The sequence below is a fragment of the Taurulus bubalis genome, assembly GCF_910589615.1.
Source record: "Taurulus bubalis genome assembly, chromosome: 3".
Classification (NCBI taxonomy): domain Eukaryota; kingdom Metazoa; phylum Chordata; class Actinopteri; order Perciformes; family Cottidae; genus Taurulus; species Taurulus bubalis.
This window is the reverse complement of record NC_136591.1, coordinates 6,231,251-6,244,460: the sequence shown is the minus strand read 5'-3', so window position 1 is coordinate 6,244,460 and position 13,210 is coordinate 6,231,251.

Below are 13,210 nucleotides of genomic sequence, written 5' to 3'. Positions count from 1 at the left end.
TTATCCCTGGGTGGGACAGGTTAATAGTTATCACAGTGAAAAAAAAGAAATATATATATATACAGCTGCTACAGATTCAAATATTGGACCGGTTTATCACCAAAAAAAAAGACTTTCCAGGGCTATGAACTTGTTTGAGTTGTATTTACAAAGACATTTTTTGCTCTCACAGTTGTGATTTCTGTTTGCTGTCTACCTGGAAAACTCACCAGCCTGAGCGCATGCTGCATTACTATGACAACAGGTAAGCTTTCATGTCATAACTGCAAATCATATGGCCTATTTGATATTATTTAAACATGATACTGTATAGATAGTGGACATGTTTCTTTGTTGGAAATTTAAATAAACAAACGTTGAAGGCCTTTTGACCCGTTGAGCAGGCGCTATATGGGAACCCCGGTGTATATATCTAATTAGTGTATTACCTTACAAGTGTGGGTATCACAGGCAAATTCCCAAAGTGGCCTTGCCAATGGGTATAAGAGAAAAACAGACCAAGGGCATTCCTCCTTTTCATGTCTTTTTATCTCACCTTTTTACTCAGTTGTGTGAGATCAATGTGCACAGGGATAAACTGACTATTTGGCCTTGAGAAATTAATTCGGTGAAACTATAACAAAATAAGGTTCTGAATAATTGTTGAGAATTTACAAATCGTATTTCATCAAATACATTATTGAAGAAAGAATTATTCCAAAAAAACAAAAGACACTGCTGCAAAATGTCTGTCATAATGTGAAGGTTTACTTATTCATTAGTGCATTGCTTTGTGGAAGGCTGCTTAACCCTGGATGTAACTTCAAGCTTGTTATGAGCACAGTGAAGTGTGCACATAAAAACCAAGTCAAGGTATGAAATAGGCTTTTGATTGTGTTCATTCTACTTCACAAAAAAATGACAAGCTGCAAAAACTGGGCCAATTAAGGAACACACACTACATAACAGTCTTTGTAACCCTGTGTCGACGGAAAAGGCCTCAAAATGTGAATGTCAATCACTTAGATGAAAATATTTTCCCTTCTGTTAACACACCGGCACAACTTCTCTTTTTTCAAAACCATACAGTATGTCGTATTATTGCAATACAACCATAATCACCAGAGGCAGCATCAATAACACTCCCAGGGGGGACACATTTTTTAGGAATCTACTTTTAAAATAAAATAGAATATTTGTGTTGTTGGTTTACTCATACACAGATACTGATTGTTGTATCAGCTAACACTCTTTTGAGCGTTACGCGCTGCAGTAGAACCTATAAAACTTCATGAAAAGTAATGTTGATCTTGAAATGTGACACTTTCCCCGATTGAGTCTTAAAACAACACTCTTAACAAAAGTGTATAAGTCATGCTTCATTAATCTTATTATAGTTTATGTCTATTTTACATATGTATACAGTGGAAAACTTGCACAACCCAACCATATGGCCAGTTTGTAGCAACCTAATACTTAACGGCAGTAATGTAGAATTTTGAGTCTCTTCTGATTTGAATCCATCTATATTTCACTGCACATATTGCATGAGCATGCGCCCATTAAAACACTTGAATCATGAATGTTTGAGTATGCCCTTGAAGCCGATTCTAATATGTACATATAGTAATAATGTGACGAGGGATTTCTATTTGGCATTTCATTATTCTTGCATGTGTGAGAAAACTGTTTCAATAGCGCTCCTAGTGGTAGCTATTGTGTATTACAATATGTTTGACAACCCTGGGTTAAAGGGTCAAGCCAAAGAAGTAACACTGAATGTATTATGCAAGTATACGAATGAAGAACCCAGAATGTATTAGGCAGGTTTAGCAGATATCATTATTTGATTGTATGATGCAACTGAGGGAGGAAGTCAGATAACGATCAGTGAGGACACACTCAGGAATGTGAGGTGCAATAATGAGGGCGATGCAGAATGAAACGGGACACGTAAGGACCGTCTGAAGAGGAGGACTTTCTAACTTCACACATGATGGATGATACAAAACGAAACTCGGATAGAAATGTTGTTTTATCAACCAAGGACCTAAATCGTAACTTTTAAAATGCCCGATATGCATTGAGTTAGCAAGATTGACTGCAAATACTTGAACATTACGCCAAAACAACAGTGAAGAGGCAGAAGTGACCCCTCCACAAGGACTTATTGCCACTCGCAGCTTCTCTCATGCTAGTTAAACTCTTGAAGTGAATATCTACCCGGTTTCAAGCCAAGTGTTTCAGCACGATGGGCATCAGCCACAATGGCTGAGCACACACGCACACACCCATTCAGGGCTGATGAGCACTGGCTCTCCGGAGACAGTTTGGTGAGAACAGCGAGGTGGAATATCCATGCCACTAAGCAAGGGGCTTGGAATCACTTGAAATGCAGTGAGTGGTGTTGTCGAGCCATAATGGTAACAATTACCAAACTGTGAAGGCAAGCTTATGAAACAAGGTCTGCCTCACCATCCAATTAACGCTAGGATGACTCTCACCAAATTCCCAGCGTTAGCGCGACTGAAAGGTTATCCGCACAGTTAGGCCCGATGCCCGTGCGACATCTACTGCCACTTCCAGAGACGGCTCATTCGCTGACGCGGGGTCGGCTCTCGATGCAAGCCGGATGAAATGCGCGTTATGCAGAGGGAGACGCTTCTGAATGGCGTATGAATTACCCAGGAGCCCTTATAGGAGGTCCATTACAGTCAGGGTATCCAAAAGCCCCTGATTCACGGCTCTCATTCTCTTTTCCTATTTAGTGTGTGTGTGTGTGTGTGTGTGTCCGCCAATGATGCTCACAACAGCAGACTGATGCAGGAAACAACCCTGATGGGCAGCAATGAGTGTAATCAGGGGTAGACACACTCATGAATTTGATTTGATTATTTCAGTTAAAAAACACATAACGCTACAATATGACTCAACCTCAGGCCTCCACCAGATATCCACATACTGTGTGTAATGGAATATATTTTTTATAGATGTGTTACATATTACACTTCTCTTTATTCTATTTGATATAACTGTTGGCCACGTTGGTTTCATATACAGTAAAAATACAACATCACATTTCCAATAGTAACACTTTTACTATTGTACAAACATTATTCATTTATTCATAATGTAATGCTATATTCATCCATTGTGCTTCATTAGAATGGAGCAGGGAAGAGAAAAAAATAATGAAGCAAAAGTTTGATGGGTTGATATTGAACGCATTGTTTTGACATATTTATATTCAGGTATGTGCACTATCTATATATAAGTATTCACATATTAAGTATGAACTCACACATGTGCATTTCAGTAAGGAGCACTCGTCAACTCTTCATAGTGGTTGAGGACTCGGTGCCAACAACTTATTTATGAGATTCCTTCTCTTCCTGTCTACTGTGTTTGCTGACTCCAAGATATGTATTGGAAGAAAATGGGTTTTTACATTGAGGCCAAGCACCAATATTATATTATGTATTCGGACGGTTCCCCAGCACAAAGACAGACAATTACACGTAATGGCAAAAAAGGTAAGACACTGACATATGGAAGGCAAAAGGTGACGGGTCCAAACTCTCGAAGGTGCTGAGTGCAGTGAGATCGGAGCCCTCCTTGACTGAACATCACTACAAACTAGCCTCCTCCAACCATTCCTGCCATTACCGCGAGCGCTATCAGCGCTATTTATAGGGGCCTAACCTTTTGTTCCTGGGCCCCCGTCCAAGCACTCTTTCTCCAGCTCTGCCACTGAGTGGCCTCCAGATCGCCACATTCCTTCTAGTTTGGAATTGGAAGTGACAATTATTATGACTCTTCACTTCAGAATCCACCACTTTTAACCCTCCAGGTGCCACATTCTCATTTCAGGTGAGCACTGAATATGACGGCCAAAGTCTACAGCTTCAAGGGTGAACTACTCTTCATCAGGAAAGTTTAGCTAATGTCTAAAGGGCCTTTAGGGTAACTGGTGCATCACAGGACTAAAGGACTATGCATTGTTATCTGAAATAAATGCCCAGAAAATGGACGTAACTTTGCTGGTAACCATTTCTGTTCTAAGCAAAACAGTAAGGTGGGTATTTCTGCTGAAAAGTCCTGGTGATGCAGCAATTTTCCTTGGCTGGCTCCCAGTCCAGATGCCTTGTGCCTCGTGACAGCTGCACTCGTGGATGATCCATTTAACTAATAGACCAGTATACAAATGCATCTGTTCAGAGGAGGCAGTTGTGTTCCAAACAGGCACATTGTGAACTGCTGACATTTTCTCTGCAAGAGAAAGCAGCTAATGTAAAAATAGCTGCGAGACGTTCATTGAACCACCTAGCAGAGGCAGACGCAAACTGAGAGTGGATGACATTTCAAAAACGTATGTTTCATACTATTCTTTTATCATTGGGGGGAAAAAAACACTAACAATACTTTACCACAGAAACAGTGAAGTACAGTTTTTGTTGCCTTCATATTTTGCTATGGCAATCAGTGTGTTATGCATGCAGCGCTGGACTGTATGATAGGTGCTGCCCTCTTAAGAGAAAGTAGTCCATTAGAGGAGCAAGGTTATTATGGTTCTAGGTCTGTGAGCAGAAGTGAGGACATGCTAAGCTCCACATGAGAGAGTAGTTCACCCTAGAGCATGTTGGAGGGTTCAGTCTGTCCCATAAGACTAAAGTTGCATTGCATAATCACCATCTAGCTTAAAGGAAAATCACACAGCTTTGGCCATTGGTTCTATTGGTTATGATCAAATTGCTGTCACAAAAGGGATTTGTGTTACTAAAAATATGTTCTAAGCAGGGTAGCCAAATTTAGTTGGAAGCGAAATGAAGGCGAATGCTGAAATTGTCAGCCAACTCGTCGGTTGAAAAACATCCATCACAGTATACAGATATGTCTTTGTTCAACTTTAACCTACTGTACTTGTATTGTGCGTGCACACAGTTTTCATTTGCAAATGCGGATTGTTATTATTTTGGCAGAACCCGTTTCCAATTCAAAAGGGCACCCATGTGCACTGCATTGTGTTTTCTTCACCGGATGGGCAGTCTAAAGAGCACAATATCACGTTTCCTCTTTTGGAAGGGCATCCTAGAGGTCCCTATATCACTTTTTCTCCACTGGAAGGTCAGCCTAAAGGTCACATTATCATGTTGTCTCCACCAGAAGCACTCCCCCAAGGGCACTACATCATGAAGTATCCACTAGAAGGGCATCCCAGAGGGTACTTTATCACATTTTCACCACTGGACCCCAAGCCTTAAGGGCATGTTATCACTTGTTCCTCACTCAAAGGGCACCCTAGAGGTCACCTCATCACATTTTCTCCACTGGAAGGGAATTCTAGTGCGCATTGCGTCATGTTTTATAGATCCAAAGGAAAAAGTGACCCCCACTTCAACCCCAATTCTTTCCATTCCTTATTTTTCATAAGACCTTTCGAAATTGTGGATGCATCGAGAGCAGTTATCCAGGCAACACTGAAATATGTGAAAATGACTGTACATAAGCCACACTAAAACCCATGTGCTTATATTCAGACTTTCATGTAGACACAGACACATGTGTCACATGTATACATATGTATTACGGTGCTGAATATGTTAATGCACATTAATGTCACATCTAGCAAACAAACAAGCACATTTTCCGACTTTTTCCTGCATTGGCTTTATTTTGCTCAAGCACTACGACTGCGTTGTGTTTATGCTATTTTCGGTCTTTTTCTACCCATCATCCACTTCATCACCTCTCAGCCATTTCTAGTGCTGTGTTTTACCACACTTATAACCATTTGGGGAAAGGAGTGAGGGAGGGAGGGCGAGCAAAAACAGTAGCAGTGAGTGGCTGTGGCCAATACAACAAATCAGCATTACTTGATATGCATGGAACGGCCGGAGCTATGGTGTTGTAAATTAGCATGTGGGAGCAAGCCAGCAGTGCATTACATTAGTCAGATGCCCTCGATGTAAAAAGAAAAAATGCCGTAGAAGGAAAGAGATTGAGATCTTATAAAGGGAGCTGCTGAACAATATATCTCGGCAGAAGCTCAGACCAGCAGAAAAAGATCCTATCGCATACGCTGGACTTAATGAGATGACATTCATTTTGACAAATAATTTCCTCCTGTTGTGTGCATATAAAAATGAGGAATTATTTCAAACTGGAAAAGCTGCATTTGTACAGCTGCAGGAGGAAATGTAAAGCCATTGTGCGATCCCTTGCAGCTGTGCATAGAACACAAATATTCCTCGGAATGACAAAGCAGTCATTGGTGCTACGTTTGGGGCTTCGACAGCTTATTTCATTGCACCGGTGAAGATGTCAGATATATCGTGAATGCATTTGTGTGAGAGTAAAGAAGGGCAGCCCAGGTTGAGTTATTGGAGGTTGCTGTTTGACAAAAAAATATGCATCTGGTGTTTTTTGCGCAGATGGATTTGAAGGTATGCCTGTGCCACGTGTCCCTGAACTTTGTCCACTTGTCCTTTTTAAATGCTCTTCAATGCTACTTTGCTAGTTTATTGGCACGCTTGCTCACACCTTCAAGAGCTCACCCACTGGTAGCAAAAACATCGAAGTGATCTATTCCTTTTGCATGTACCCTCTCTACATAAGCAAACAGCACAAATACAAATGATGAGTTCTACCCTTCCTTGACCTGATTATGCTCATATATCCCTGCAGAAGATGTGGAACAGGTGTGATGGTGCACACTGTGATTTTATAGAGATAAGGGCATATGAATTATTATATTAGCAAGAAATCCAGATGGGTGTTAAAGTTCAAAATAATATTGTATGTGTTATATCGCCTCGTAATAATCATCACCGGAGCAGCTCCAGGCTGTATATCAGCGAGACATCTTTTAGACATGTGGTTCCTGGTCTTAGGCTTGAAGAGAAGGGTGATCATAAATAACTGACTATAGGACGTAATTAGCCCATTAAAATGATCATATTGAGATTTAATGCTGGTGAAATTCCCTTGAGCCTACAGGAGACATGCTTGTGTGTGTGTGTGTGTGTGTGTGTGTGTGTGTGTGTGTGTGTGTGTGTGTGTGTGTGTGTGTGTGTGTGTGTGTGTGTGAGACAAGGGATGCTTGTCCAGTTTAGTGTGGGCTCATTTAGGGGCCATAGATAGCATTACATACTATGCCCGTCAATTGTTTTGCTTTTGTAACATCGTATGATGTTTAGTTCAAATGAATTACAAAAGAAATTCACTGTAAAGTTTATTTGACTTAATGTCTAAAGTTGAAGTTATCTCACATTTTCAGTATTATATTTTTAACAATATCGTTATCGTTCAATTAAGTTCTGATTTAGGAAAAAAACAAAACATTTCTAGACTTGTTCTCATTTTTCACTTTTTTTTTATACCCCAAGTAGATTATGCAATAGACTGCATTAGCACATTGTATGTTGTAACTTAAAAATGCCGTAATACATAGTTTATAGACATTATACACACAGTTGATGACATACTGCAAATGTAAGGAACACGCCTCCAACTTTAGAACATAATATTTCCATATCTGCAGAAAGTGTCGAGGGAAGGTCTGTATACTTCTCCAGTATTTAATTAGGAAATCCATATTGTGGCCACAAATGATTGCTTTTTCTCATATTTAGTGCATCCACTGGCGGAATGTGATGTATGCTGAAGGAGTTGATTAGAAACGTCTGGAAAAAAAGAAGAAAAAAAAGAACTGCATTAATATCATAGTTGCTGAAGGCAATGTTTTCACTCGATGGTGTTCAATGGGATATTGAAGTAATATACACATACAATTATGTTTGTGATTGTTTTGAAAAACTTTAATTTCTTTAATTTTACCATTTTTAATTATTTTCTCGCAAGTTTTGTTTTTATTGCACATGGAAAATGAATGCATTTCTTGAGCAGCGGTGAATTATGAAAAGTAATGACTTCAGTGCTGGCAGTAAACATAACAAAACTAGGAAGCATTGCAATCAATATAAGCTAGCGTTCTAATGAATGAGTGACATCAATATTATATATTATACACAATCTGATCTGACTCATCTTACATCAGCTGATTAAAACCTTTGCTGCTGTTAAATTGCATTTTGTGTGTGTGTGTGTGTGTGTGTGTGTGTGTGTGTGTGTGTGTGTTTGTGTCTGTGTGTTCTCTGTGCTGTTTTGATCAATGTTTTGTTTAAGAGCTCAATCAATAATGTTCAGTTACGGTGGTGCAGCTCCAGCCTTTTTGCAACCACTAACTGTTGGATTAAAAAAATCCAAGAGTAAGTAATCATTACACATGTCATTAATCACTTCCATCTAATGTATAACACGTATTTTACCAACATTGCACTTTCGCCACTTTGGCTCGGAGCCCCCAGACATTTAACTGTAACGTTTATTTTCTGCTTTTGCTGTGGTCCCTGTAGTTAAATACTACTCTTTTAAGTTTTCAGCCAATATTGTAAAGGATGCAGTCACATTTCCACCATTTTTTGCCTGGAACAAAAACCCTGCGTTAACTCTTGCAGGACGACAGCAATTCTTTATTACATATCAGCCTTAGAACTCCTCTGAAAAACATCTGTATTTAAAACATCCGCTATTCATACTTTAGGAAAAACAGTCCTATTTTCTGATTTGTGACAATGCACTTTTATGCTGATAGATTTTAAATAGTTTATTTCACTTGAATAGATTAAATCTCAAACTTTAGTTAATCCTTCATCTTTAAAATTAAAAGCTGCCAAATTTGAAGATAACGTTTTATATGTCGAGCAACAACAACAATATAGTTTTGTTCTGTTCTGTACCAATCACGAAAATAAGTTTAATATTAGCTAACTAATTCTTAAGAATAGCTTTTGTAGTTTGTAAACCTTAAATGTGCCTCAAAATATACCTGCAGCAAATTAATGTTGTGCAACTTACAGAAATATCAAAAAGTAATTTTTGGAAATAAGGAAATTAATGTGCAAGTTTGCAATGGGTGCCATAATAAATAAGTTAATATTAATTGGATGCATTTAATGTTGACCTTTTTTAATTTGTACTGGCAGTTGAATGTACAGGCCCCATTTAAGCCCGAAATTGCTGCTGGATCAGCAACTCCAAAAAGCTTTCACTTTAGTCCAGCTTCACTTCTGTGATTTCAGAGCTCCTGAAGTACCTGAATATTGTGCAAGCTAAGCAGGCTCAACAAACTGTTGAGGCTGTCACTTTGTATTTTGTATTTCCACCCCATCACCTAGAATGTCTTCATTTAATGAATGAGGAAATCCGGTTCCTCACGCAAACCTCCAGCTCTTGCCCTGCTGGGAGTGCTGGCCTTGCTCCTTGTCGGCTTAAATTTGGGAACTTTGCAGAGGTTTTGCTGTCAGATAACTGCAGCTGTCAGGATCTTACACTTGTAATCTAATGTAAATAAAAAAAGCAACACATTATGTTTTTTGCGCTCCACACACTATGCAAACAAAACTTAGATGAACTCTTATTTCTCTATAATGTTTCCCAAAAAAACAATTATCGGAAATCCGGATATCTCAAGCCGAATAAATAATAATAATAATACACATAGAAAGTAGGGCTAATATCAGCATGCTAACATTCTCACAGTGGCAACATGCTGAAGTTTAGCAACAAGGTATAATTGCTCACCATCTTAGATTAGCATGTTAGCATGCTAACATTTGCTAAGAGCAATTACCCACAAAAGCTGATGTGAATGTCATTTCTTTTTGCAGGTTTTTAGTACCTTACGATCCAATTGAATGGTTCCACCAAAAGTCCATGGCAATTCATCCAATAGATGTTGAGATATTGTTGTCTCGACCAAAGTGGAGTACACTGGCCCTGCATCCCTAAACCACATCACAAACAAAAGGTAATTTGATATATCTAGAATCAAAAGGTATTTTTTAAAGGAGTTTTTTTTTCACATTTGTCTTAAAACAACAGTCAAGTGCTCATGTTTGCAAATGTAATACTTTATCTTATCCCTATTGTCCATTAAGAGAGCCCTTCCCTTGCTAATGCACTTGCAATGTAAGGGATGAGTGGCGAGATCCAGAAGCTGATATGAGGCTTTAAAAGACTGAGTGAAATATCTTGCAAACAGCATTTTAATAAATAAATCCCCCCTTTTGTTTGCATCCCCACACCCATCTGAGTGTTCATTATTGGAAACTGTTTGGAAAAGGGCAGACGCGCTGTCAGAAAGTACTTGTCAGGTAACTGGTTGAACCATCTGTCAATCAAACTCTTCCCAAAGCCAGTCGGGAGAAGAGCGAAAAACATCTTTTCCACCGAGAAAACCCTTCAGTGCCTTCCTTTACACTTCTTTCAGCGCTCTGATATTGTAACTCATACTATTGGCTACCATTTACACAAAGGAGCCACCATTTTTGTTTAGAACAGTCACCTCTCTTTAACCAGCAGTATGGGCCATATGGGAACACAACAAACATACACATGTAAAGCACACAAACACCAACGATGATACCACTGTGACAGTCTCAGAAAGTTTCAGAGATGTACACACACACACACACACACACACACACGCACGCACGCACTTGCAGAAACACACTCACTTGTTTACCGGATGAGCAATATTGCAGATGCATTAGATTGGTCGTGCCGTCTGCTCCACCGTTATGGATTTATGCTTCATCACCATGGCATCTCTTTTAGCGTTGATTATAATTCCCAGAAGCCCTTAATTAAACCGTGTGCAGCGAAGCCCTTTTGTTTTTTAGAATTATTTATCTCCGAATGAGAGTGAAGCCCTCAGATTTACTGACCAAGTCTCCCAGTGCAGCTGAGAGCACCAACAGGCCAAGTACCTCATAAATTGCCCGGGCTCGCAAAATAATTTGTTCAAACTGAAGTCTCCTGATGAGGCATATTTTTTCGTGTGTTTGCTTTTTAGTTAATAGTCTCCGCTGTTTAATCACTGTGTGAGGAGTGTACATTCACCAGACCTTGTTGACTTTGATCGCTTTCTTTGGCATTTTGGTAAGGCCGGAGCTATGTTTAGCCTCTTCAAGGGGGATATGAGACTCCCCCCTGCAGTGTAACAGCCCAGTTGACATTCAGCCAGTGCAATGTGGCTTTTAAAATAACGAGGAAGCTCGTGGTTTTAATTACACGACATTTCAACTGCGATGTTTAAATGACCACGTTTACCAGTTCACATACATACTTTGCATTTTGCACTATCTATGGTTTACATTTAATTTGCTTAATTAATGAATACACTCTACGGCTGTAAATATATTTCATTCCAGTTAGTTGTATTCTATTCTTTTGTGTATAGTTAGTTTATATATATATATATATATATATATATATATATATATATATATATATATATGCCAGCTGGAGGAATGCTGTTGTGACGTAGCAGCAGGTTATTTATTGTCTGCTTTCTGAGCTCCTTGTATTTACTGCTTGGCAATGGCAACTATGGGAATTAATCTGGAACCCCCCCAGACTGGCTGTTACTTCTTTATATATTTGATCTTTTATCTTGTGTGTTTACTTGTATCTTCAAGTTGTACGGCGCTACTATGACAAGAAATTTCCCCTTGGGGATTAATAAAGTATATATCTATCTATCTATCTATCTATGATAAATTAGTGGTTGGTACAAACTGTTTTATAAACAACTAGAATGCCATTAGTGTTACAACACATTTATTTTTTTCAAGGTTTATTTTTCCTGATGTGTTTTTTTTTTACAGTTCAGTAATGTATATTAATTTATTTAAAGCTTTGGCAACATTTCTAAAAATGTTGAGCTTGTTGAATTTTCAGTCACACAGCACCTTTTTGAAGGTGGATATTTCACATAATCTCGTTGGTATTGATTCAGCAAATAATGCGAGCAGCGCTGCTCCGCTACTCTGCTGACTGCTCTGACCACACTGACTGACTTGCTGGAAGAGTGTGCACTTTTCACTTTCCAGTATGTATTTAAAATTGCCCTACGCATGCATGATTGCGACCGCTAATTTGGTGGCTTGGGTTCATGCTCTGAAACATACGCTAGTTCTGCAAGGAATATTTACCCTTATGGCAAGCTGTTGCACGTCACAGAGATTGGTTAGGTTTCATTTTCACCATAAGCTGAGACGTACACTGAAAGTTTAATGTGATAAAGCGAAAGCCTGGGCTAAAGTGCAAACTGAATTTAGACTTTTATTCAACTTAAATCAGCCGAGTTCTTATTTATAGCTATGCCTTAATTGTTTTACTAGCCTTAACAGCACTGCATCAGCACCTCCTGCCCTTTTAGTATTTTACTGATAATGCTTTCAACATTCGATGCATAATGCTGTTGAGAGCAAAGAGTGTGCCGGAAAAATACTGCCTAACCTTTCCATTAAATTACTTAGGAAGTTTGGAGTGATTGAAACGCATTAACCGCAGACATGCTGCAATAGATCGAACCAGAGCCACTGGTATCAGCACAGTTTGATCCTCAGTGACGACTCCATGTACTCCTTTCTATTGCTTATCGATTGCGTTTCTCGTAGAGGGCTGGGTTTCCTATTTGATTGCACATGAACAGTTTTCACTCATATTTCTCAATTGGATAATCGAACAGAAGAACAAAAACCCTCAAGTGACTTCAAAGCCCTTTTTATTTTGCATATTTAGTTCAATACCTATTTTATTACACATTTTGATGGCATTTTCAAAAACTAGGCGGCAACCACTCGCGGAAAGTGAACGCAAAGCGGAAGTGCCTAAACCTGCATTCTTTCTAATATCCATTATGGGGCGAGGATTTATTGATTTATGAACTCTACTGGGACTTAGGTCACAACTCTGCAGCGCAGCAGAAAACATCCAAATGGAGAGGAATAGCAGATCATAGCATGTTGCTTGCTGACATTCTAGTTGAAGTCTTTGTTGTAGACCAGGATGCTCTTCATCCTATAGCGTACGTAGCTAAACTATGATAAAAGACACGTCATTTAGAATTACTGGACTTGATTTTATGAAAACAAATATATGGACACATATACATTATATATATGTTCACAATTGACCAGCTCTTTATGCAACCTTTTTTCATACGTGCAGTACCAAATAGTTTAAACAGATTTTGTGATACTAGAAGAGTCCCCCTGATACATGCATTGGATCCATTTCATAAATATTACCTTGATCAACATGATCAAGTTTCTGGTGATCAGGTGCAATGTTCTTTCCTCAAAGCTACACATGTCTGAAAAAA